Here is an 11,337-nt window from a genome sequence, read left to right as displayed (position 1 = left end):
AACTCTTGTGCCAACCGTTCCCTCTCCACCTAGGGAACATACTCATCTCTAAATAACTTGGTGAACCTCTCCCAAGTCACTGCAACATGACCTGCAGGGGTAAAATCAGTCGTCACAAACTTCAACCAGTCCTTCGCTCCCAAGCGGAGCTTCTTTAGCGCGAATCCGACTCTCAGATGCTCTAGACATGAACATGTATAGAAACACCCCTCAATGTCGGAGATCCATCGCATGGAAGTGATCGGATCCTGCGTCCCATCAAACTCTGGTGGCTTCATGTTGCTGAACTCACGGAACAACAACGAGTCACCTCCCCATGGCCTAGCAGCAGCTATGGCCGCGGTGGCTACAACAACAGCAGCGTCCATGACAGCAACGTATCGCTCATTGAATGTCTCAATCAACATGGTCTTAAAAGACCCGAACATCTCAGGTATGGCCTCTCTGATAGTTGCGGCCACCTCCTCATGAATGATCCTGCGGATCTCCTCGTCACTGGTACCACTGCTCCTAGGGGTGTTGCGTTTAATCACCACAATGTCTCTGAAATGCAAACACAAAATCATCAGAGACTAGCTCAACACACACACACACACGATTACCCACCCCTACACGCTCCTTAGTATCATGAGATTCTTACTTGGGTTGCATACAGATCTGGTGCTTTCTGTAGTACGGGCCCAATACTACCTTCCACACCAACCTGTAGTCGTCCCAAGTCCTCCTCCTAGGATCCTAATTCACAGTACTCTATCCCTCACGGATATCAAACTACTCTCTCGGTAGATTCCTCAATGCTCATCTAGGTATCTCTCCTAGATCACTCAAAACTCTCTCTAAAAGATTCCTGCTATGTTTCTCCCTACCCAGTACGCACACAGAGCAAATAACAGATAAGATCAATCATTAGCATATCCTAGGCTAAGGCATCATGAATCAGGCAACTCTAGCCCTAACTTCTGAAATACCTAGCCAATCCTCTAGAATGTAGTTCTAATATCTTATAAGTATCTCATAATATAAATAAGTAATGGTATTTTGGGAAATCACCGTTCGGGCTCTGGCTGATTGTACACACTGCTCCATCTCCTTTTCTCTTAAAAACTCTTACTCGTTTTAGAAAATCATTTCTTTTTAGAAAAATTTTCCCAAATCCTCAGTTTTAGTCCTGACATACCCGAGAGAACATCCAAATCCCAGAAACCAATGCTCTGATACCAACTTGTAACACCGTAAATTTTCAAACAAATTTTTCGTTTTTAAAATCACATAAAACTCAATGTCACATTTCTCAAAAAACCACAATGTATCAATTGTCAAAAACACAATTCAACAAAACAACTGATAATGCCCAAGAATCCTAAATCATAATCTCAAACAGGTGTGTAAAATCAAGCCGGCGCCTTCCCGGTGATCCTGAGAAGTACCTGAAACACATAACACACAACACGGTAAGCACGAATCTTAGTGAGTTCCCCAAAATACCACATACACAAATAATAAGCCTCTCATGGCTATAGCTCGGCATGGACCCTCCGGTCATGCGTCTCGGTGGGGACCCTCCGGTCTCACGGCTCGGTGTGGACCCTCCGGTTATGTGCCTCGGTGAAAACCTTCCGGTCTCACAACTTGGGTTGGACCCTCCGGTCATGTGTCTCAGTCATGACCCTCCGGTCTCACAACTCGGTTTGGACCCTCCGGTCCTAACTCAGTAAAGCACAAAATAATATAGCATATATCACAAAGACAAAATACATAATATCACATGACTCAATATAAGCACATAGGACCCTCCGGTCAATAACTCAAATAAGACCCTCTGGTCACGCAATATTACCGCTCATGTAAGTATAGTGAGAAGACTCACCTCGTAAGTAAGCAAGTAGATCTAGTACCCCACGAACAGTCTAGACTCCGCCTACATAGTATATATATCTCTAATAAGAAAGTTGTAATAACCACTTCGAGATGTTAAGCTAGCTTCTCCACTAAATCTCAAAAAAGGGTGAAAAGACCATTTTACCCCTCCATGGTCTCCAAGGTCCACAGTTGACCGAACCCTAAAAGTCAATGTAGGTCAACGCTCAAGTCAACAGTCCATGTTGACTAAACTCGTCGAGTGCATCTATGCGACTCGTCGAGTTCCTTCGTTTTCTCTGAAGTTTTGGGAAAATTCAACTCAACTCATCGAGTTGTCTCATCAACTCGCCGAGTTGTAGCGCGTCCAGTCTATGGGAGGAAAACCCTAGCTGACTCATCGAGTTGGCTCATGTACTCGTCGAGTCCCTCTGGACCAATTCTCATTCAGACGATTCTTAAGCAAAATAATGTCCCAAACTCTAGATCTTGCCTCCCAAGGTTGACATACCACGTAAAGCTACACGCTTTACGTCCATGCATGGCATCTAGGGCTCGAAATGTGACAATCCGGAATTTTTATCTTATACACTTATTCAAATCAATGAAGGTTAGACTCGTTTTTGCTATTTTCTAGCACTGTTTAGAGTCAATTAGAGTGTTTAAAATATAGTATAATCAGGGTAGGAGTCGTGGGATGAGTTTTGTGGGTATAACACCTTGCAAATGAGCCAAACACACCAACACAAGGTGTGTGCGGCCGCACACTCGAGTGTGCGGCCAGCCAGCCGCACACGGCCAGCCGCACACAGCCGACCGCACACCCAACCCAACCACACACTCTCCCATATATATACAACACTTGTCATTTTTGAACACTTTTTCACTTCTTCAAAGCTAGAACTCGTTTTCTCTCAAGTATCATCTAAAGTTTCACTCCAATCTTCAAACAAGTGAGTGATTCCTTCTTGGTTTAGCTAATACATGGCCTTAACTAGCCTTTTCCCTTGGTTTGATCCGTGAAAACATCCATTTTCAGTCAAGAACACCAAGAACACCAAGAACACACACTAGTTTTGGACCTTAAACACCCTTCAAGCCTCTATAACGTGTATACACTTATCATAACTTGTTATATGCTAATAAAACTTGATGATATGCTAGAAAAACATGATTTTAGCATGTTCATAAAGGGTGTGCGGCCGCACACACTCTTTTTAGGTCCAAAAATGGCAATAAACTTCTTATAAGGCTAAAGCATGAAGTAAGAAACCTTCCTAGTTGAGTCCTAAAGCCTTAAAATACGTTTTGGCACATTCCATAGGGAGTGTGCGGCCGCACACACACCCTGGCCGCACACCCTGGCCGCACACACACAAATAGTGTGTATTTTCACCATACACTCCCTTGTATAGCCATATACCCCTTATATACAATCATATATGGTTGTAACACTTCAAAATAAGTGTTTACTAGTCCCTAAGGTGGTTAAAACTCACTAATTAGTTGTTATAAGCACTAATTATATTCATATATGTATCATTATATGTTAAATAGGATCCGCTTGTGTGCTCAAGTCTTCACTTGCCACTTAGCATCCTATACAATCAGTTCATCCAAACCACTCACTACAGGTGAGTTCATACCCCTAAATCAACCTTTTAAATGATTTTAAATGCTTTAATAGGGGGGAATACATGTAGAAAACAGCCTGTTATAGAATCAATCACATGTGATTTATAACTGTGTTTTCAACCAACTGATTTCACATACTTCAAAATGTGATAAACACAATGGTTTTCAGTCCTGTTATACTTTGTTATCAAATGAATTACTTTTGAAATGTTTTATAAGATGACATCAAGTCATCATTATTATTGTTCAAAACTCTTAAATGTTTTACAAAACCTCTTTCAACTTATTGTTAAAACCATATCTATACACTTATGTTTCATGTATATATGTATTGATATGAGAGCTTTCATTCTTCATTCAGTTCCAACACTCTTGGGTAACAAGGGTGTATAAACCTACTTGGACACTCAACTTACATTCCAGTAAAACTATTATAGGTATAGTTTAGGGGATACAAAACATTATTCCTACTACAGGGAATTACACCAGATTCGGTTCATTCATGAGTCTATACTAATACATCAATATGAAGAGATACTAATACATCAATATGAAGAAATACTAATACATCAATATGAAGAGATACTAATACATCAATATGAAAAGATACTATTACATGGATACTTTTACATAGATACTTCTACATGGATACTGTTACATAGATACTATATGATGAGATACATTTACATATTATATGTGTAGATACTATTATATACGTACGGGACTAACCATTCTACACCCAACTGTTAGCTACAGAGGGAAAATGCACATCGACGGATGTCTACGGTTACTACTATTCGGCATCTTCCATGTCGTGTTTATCCTAGTACCAAAGGATAATACTTAAATGATTATATAATTTCCCGTTTACTTTTATTTTGTGACACATTCACATAAACGATGAGGTAGACTATATATTTATAATAATAGTCACATGGGAAAAACTTTCATTTACACAGAAATGCAAACTTCAAAGCATTCGGGTCTTGGTAAAAGACTACCTTTTATACTAGTAGGAAATATGGGATTTTCTAGGCTTTTCACACTTATATCAAATGTTTCATCAACAATTGCATGTCTTTCAAATCAGCTTTCCAAATCAATAACACCATAATACTTATGAATTCACCAGCTTTATGCTGATACTCGCTTTCAAAATAACTTGTATTCTCAGGTCTGCAGTAGACAGGTACGATGACCAGGTTTTGAGAAGACGGAGCACATACAAGACTCGTCTTTTATTTTGATTACATATTTTGGTGTCTTATTACTTTGAAAGAACACTCATGTATTAAAACTTTACTTTTAAATGCAATGGATGATGTTGTTGCTTGTTTACTACTTTGCACTGTTATGATACTTTACATGACGTCCTCCACCCCTGAGCGTTTCCGCCGTTCTTGGTTTTGGGGTGTGACAGATTGGTATCAGAGCTTTGTTTATAGTGAATTGAGTATATCAACCCATAAAAGATATACTAACTATAAATACAATGGGATTAAAATACTCTGACCAATAGTATATACTTTTAAATAATAAAATATTTAATTACATATACGTGCCAGCATTCCTACTAAAATCAGTGTCACCATGACAAGAACAAAAAGTATTATGATTGTTGAATGTCACAGGTAAGCTCGGGGATGTATGGTCAGTCCTGGGAGTGGCATAGCCTGATCAACTATGCTGGTCCGAGGAGTGATTAGCATATGCCCAAGAATGGTTGTGATGTGGCAACAAGTCTAAAAAAAACTTACCAACACTACCACAATGAAATACCATATGGGTATTTGGTGTTACTATAATTACTTATATGAGAACTAAATAGATCTTTATCAATAGGTCAATAGTTGTTTAGTGGATACGCCAAGGTTACATGTACTAGGATGTCATAGACTTAGAATCTGTGAATCTTTGCTTTATGTCCTGTCCTTGTTTGGTTGGGGGCTTAGGGTTAGGGTCACTTATTCGAAGGTCTATCCTGTCCTGAATACATATAACTAGTATGCACTAAACAAGTATTGGAGTAACTGATAAAGATCATCTTATAATTATCTTTGTTAGTTCGTCTATTAAATATTTCTTATACCTCTTTTCTCGCGTAGATATCATGGCTGGATTCCATCCCCACGGCGACCCGTACTACCCTAACCACGGCAATGCTGGATGGCTCGAAGAAGAGCCAGAAAATGATCACCCAATTCCTTTGGATGATCACGAAGCTGAAGGCTTTTCTGATGGTTCAGACTCAGAATCAGAAGTCAACAACCTACCCCAAGCTGCTCAAAACCCAAACCTGAACCCTCGCCCAACATTTCAAGGACCCACACCTCTGTGGGCCACAAACTTGAATAGATGGAGTCAGGAACAGGGTCAACCCATCCCCTACAATGGAGACAGAAGCTTCTACAACCTCACTGAGGGAGGTTCAGCTGACAGGGTCCTACCCATCATGATTCGTAGGATTTCCCGGAACACCGAACAAGGTCGGGCCGCCATCGACCGAGTCATGGAGATTGACGCCAACTCTGGCGTTAACACAGTCCGCATTCGCCAACTAGAGTCTGCTCATGAAAGGACTCTGGTCCACAATGCAGCTCTGTAGAGGGAACTTGCTGGAACCCAAGCTGAAGTCAGGGAACTTCGAGCTCAGCAAGTAAGATCTGACAGGCGTATGAGGGACATAGAACGCCTGCTGTTGGAATCAAGAACTCATGCTAGTAGTTTTCATCGCCGATAGAATCTCATCGACTTCTCTTTTGGATATAACCTAGTTATCTAAAACTCTGGTCTAATTCCCTATCTTTGTACATCTTAGACCTGTTAGGTTTTGATTAGGTCGTAGCCCTGTCAAGATTTTTCCCATCTTGGTTGATGTAAGGCCACCTTCTGTTGGCCATTTTTGCCGAACTTGTTACGTCTGTAATTCCAGTGATATTGACAGGTACCTAATCCAATGGGAATTATTATCCAATTGCTATCATCTGTTGTTGAACTATGGCGATTTAGTTCATGAGACACGTTCATTTTCTATACTATTGAATTCTTATCATTGCCTTTATCTTTTCAACTTATAGTTGAAAAATGCCGCCTCGCAGAAGTACAAGGCGTAACACTAATAACGAAACACCGATACCACCACCACCTCCACCACCTGCTCAGTTTGACGCTGCTATGTTGCAAGCGGCTGTCACGGCGGCCGTAGCGGCTGCCATGTCACACATCCATACTCCTGTCCCTAGTGGATCGGGAACAGGTGCACCACCTTGCAACCATGGAGAGAGCCATGGGCATCCCCGGGAATGCACCTACAAGGATTTTACAAATGCCAAACCCCGAAATTTTAATGGATCTGGTGGGGTTATGATCTTAAGGCAGTGGATAGAAAAGACAGAAGCGGTCTTTGAAATTTGCGCCTGCCCAGAGGGCAACAAGGTCAAGTTTGCTACTTGTACCTTTTCTGACAGGGCTTTAACTTGGTGGAATGGCCATGTTAAGTCTCTGAGTCTAATAGTGGCAAACTCGATCAGCTGGGAAAACTTGAAAGCCATGCTGATGAGAGAGTACTGTCCTCGAGGGGAAATTCAAAAACTCGAGCAGGAACTCTAGGGTCTAGAAATGGTTGGTTCCGACATATCAACCTATACTAATAGATTCTGTGATCTGACAATTCTATGCCCTGATATGGTTGCTCTGGAGAGCAAGAAAATAGAGAGATACATTTGGGGACTGTCGCCCCAGATCCAGTCAAGTGTGTTAGCATCCAGGCTTGTTACTTTTGACAGCGCTAAAGAGCTGGCACAATCTCTCATAGATCACGGAAACCACCAAAACCCAACGATTCCTACACCCGAGCAACAAAAGGGAAACAACAACACCAAGAAAAAGGGGTGGAACAAGAGGAAAAGCGGGGCTTCGCAAGAATCCTCAAAGAGACAACAACTAGTGGCAATCAATGCTGCCACGGTAACCCCTGTTGTCCCTGCCAATCCCTTGCCAGCGAAACCTTATGCCGGTAATCTTCCGAGGTGCAACAAATGCACTTTCCATCACAACGGACCTTGCCGGGAAATGCAGTGCAATAACTGCAATAGAAAGGGGCATACTGCCCGTTTCTGCATGACTCCAGCAAGGCCGACCGCCCAAGTTCCTAACGCCGGTATGGGCCAAGCTTGCTACGGTTGTGGCGAGGTAGGCCACTACAAGAGGAACTGCCCTAAGGCGGGGATGGCTGGCGGAGTAGGAAGAGATCTGGCCATAGGCCACGAGGAAGCCGTAGCTGATCCTACAATAGTTACTGGTATGTTTCTCCTCGATAACTCATATGCTTGCATACATTTTGACAGTGGAGCAGAGAAAAGTTTCGTAAGCCAGAAATTTGCACACCTTCTTAAACAAAAACCACGTGTATTAGATAAATCATTCACTGTAGAAATGGCAAACGGGAAAACGGAAAGTACTAACTGCATATACGTAGGTTGTACTCTAAGTTTAGATAGCCATACTTTCAAGATAGACCTCATGCCGGTCCCAATTAAAAGTTTCGACGTTATTATCAGCATGGATTGGTTGAGTATTCATCGCGCCGACATCATGTGCTTTGAAAAAGCAGTTCGTCTTAACCTCCCTAACAGCGAAACCCTAGTTATCTACGGCGACAAACCTAGTACGAGCCTTCGCATCATTTCGTGCATCCAAGCTCAGAAGTGCTTACGAAAGGAATATCATGCATTCCTCGCACACATCATCGATACGAGTCAAGAAGTAAAAGACATTCAGAACATCCCAGAGGTACGCGACTTTCCCGACATCTTTCCAGAAGAACTCCCAGGATTACCACCACAACGCCAAGTCGAGTTCAGAATCGACTTAGTGCCAGGGGCTACGCCAGTAGCCAAATCCCCATATCGTCTGGCACCAGCGGAGATGCAGGAACTTTCCAGTCAGCTTAACGAACTTCTCAAGAAGGGATTCATTAGACCAAGCTTCTCACCATGGGGAGCACCGGTCTTGTTCGTCAAGAAGAAAGACGGATCGTTTCGTATGTGCATTGACTACAGAGAACTCAACAAGCTTACCATTAAAAATCGTTATCCCTTACCCCGCATTGACGATTTATTTGATCAACTTCAAGGAGCCAACTACTTCTCGAAGATAGATCTACGATCCGGATACCACCAACTACGAGTGTTAGAGGAGGATGTTCCCAAGACAGCCTTCCGAACTCGTTATGGACACTACGAGTTTGTAGTGATGCCGTTCGGATGAACAAACGTGTCCGATGTATTCATGGATTTAATGAATAGGGTGTGTCGTCCTTACTTGGATCAGTTTGTCATTGTCTTCATCGATGACATACTCATCTACTCTCGAAGTAAGGATGAACATAGTCAACACCTACGATGAGTCTTAGAAACATTACGATCGGAGAAGCTCTATGCGAAGTTCTCTAAGTGCGAATTTTGGATTTGAAGAGTCGAATTCTTGGGCCACGTAGTTAGTGAAGAGGGAATTCATGTGGACCCTTACAAAATCAAGGCCATTGAGGACTGGTCAGCACCGAAGACACCTACGAAAATTCGTCAATTTCTAGGTCTCACTGGCTACTATCGTAGGTTCATTCAGAACTTCTCCCGCATCGCGAAACCTCTTACAACACTGACCCAGAAGGGCGTGGCCTTTGACTGGGAAGAGAAACAGGAGAGAGCGTTCCAAACGCTCAAACGAGCCTTGTGCACCGCACCAATACTATCCCTCCCCGAAGGGATAGAAGACTTCGTCGTCTATTGCGATGCTTCAAATCAGGGGATTGGTTGTGTTCTGATGCAACGAGGTAAGGTCATCGCCTATGCCTCGAGACAGCTGAAGACACACGAGGTTAACTACACCACACACGATCTTGAGCTAGGAGCAGTCGTGTTTGCTCTGAAGATCTGGAGACACTACCTGTATGGTACAAAAAACATGATCTTTACAGACCACAAAAGTCTGCAACATATATTCGACCAGAAGGAGCTCAACATGAGACAACGACGGTGGGTCGAGCTACTCAGTGATTACGAATGCGAAATTCGTTATCATCCGGGTAAAGCCAACGTAGTAGCTGATGCCCTAAGTCGGAAAGAATATTCTGGTCGTAGAGTCAAATCTTTGACTCTAACTATCCATTCACACTTGTCCACGCAAATTAAGGAGGCTCAGCTCGACGCTTTGAAACCTGAAAATGTGGCGAGTGAAACCCTGAGAGGAATGGATAAAAATTTGGAAGTCAAGGGTGGCGGAGCCTTATACCTCATGGATCGGATCTGGACACCAAAACACGGTGGTTTCAGAGACTTGGTCATGACCGAGGCACACAACACTCGTTATTCCGTCCATCCAGGTTCAGATAAGATGTATCTGGATCTTAAAAAGCTATACTGGTGGCCTAACATGAAAGCAGATATTGCTACCTTCGTAAGTAAATGCCTTACTTGCGCCAAGGTCAAGGTCGAATACCAGAAACCCTCCGGTATTCTACAACAATCAGGGATACCGGAATGGAAGAGGGAGCGGATAACTATGGACTTCATATCCAAGTTGCCCAAGACAACGGGTGGACTTGATACCATATGGGTCATCGTCGACAGATTGACCAAGTCCGCACACTTCCTACCCATCAAAGAAACCGACAAGATGGAGAAGCTTACAAGAACTTACATTAGGGAGATTGTACGACTGCACGGTGTTCCCATATCCATTATCTCGGACAGAGATAGTCGATTCACTTCGAGGTTCTGGCAGTCGCTACAAAGTTCCCTAGGAACTAGGCTGGACATGAGTACAACCTACCATCCACAGACCGACGGACAAAGTGAGAGAACTATCCAAACCTTGGAAGATATGTTGAGAGCCTGTGTGATCGACTTTGGGAAGGCATCGGATACTCATTTACCCCTTGTCGAATTCTCATACAACAATAGTTATCACACGAGCATAAAGGCTGCTCGATTTGAAGCCCTCTATGGCCGAAAGTGCAGATCCCCTCTGCGCTAGGCTGAGGTGGGTGATACCCAGTTAGCTAAAGGACGAGTTCCTGACAGCACTCTCACAGGTCCGAAGATCATTCGGGAAACGACAGAGAAGATCGTTCAGATCCTTGAACGATTGAAAGCCTCTAGAGACCGACAGAAAAGCTACGCAGACAAGCGAAGGAAACCTTTGGAATTCCAGGTGGGAGACCGCGTTCTTTTGAAAGTCTCACCCTGGAAGGGCTTGATACGCTTCGGAAAGCGTGGGTAGCTCAATCCAAGATACATAGGGCCTTTCGAGATTCTTGCCCGAATCAGCTCAGTAGCTTACAAACTCAATCTACCGCGCGAACTCAGTAACGTACACTCTACTTTCCACGTCTCGAACTTGAAAAAGTGTTTGTCCGACGAGACTCTTGTAATCCCACTCGACGAGATCAAGATCAACGAGAGCCTCAACTTCGTGGAAGAACCTGTAGAAATCATGGACTGGGAGGTCAAGCAAACAAAGCAAAGCCGCATCCCGATAGTGAAGGTTCGCTGGAACGCCAAGCGAGGACCGGAATTCACTTGGGAGCGCGAGGATCAGTTTAAACTGAAATATCCTCATCTTTTTATTTAGTTATTTGTAACTACTTATTTGCTTAAACTCTAATTTCAGGACGAAATTCTCTCTAACGGGGGGATGATGTGACAATCCGGAATTTTTATCTTATACACTTATTCAAATCAATGAAGGTTAGACTCGTTTTTGCTATTTTCTAGCACTGTTTAGAGTCAATTAGAGTGTTTAAAATATAGTATAACCAGGGTAGGAGTCGTGGGATGAGTTTTG

The sequence above is a fragment of the Lactuca virosa genome, chromosome 8, assembly GCF_052849685.1.
Source record: "Lactuca virosa cultivar CGN04683 chromosome 8, Lactuca_virosa_CGN04683_v6, whole genome shotgun sequence".
Taxonomy (NCBI): Eukaryota; Viridiplantae; Streptophyta; class Magnoliopsida; order Asterales; family Asteraceae; genus Lactuca; species Lactuca virosa.
The sequence above is the reverse complement of the archived record's forward strand: the minus strand, read 5'-3'. Positions refer to the sequence as shown.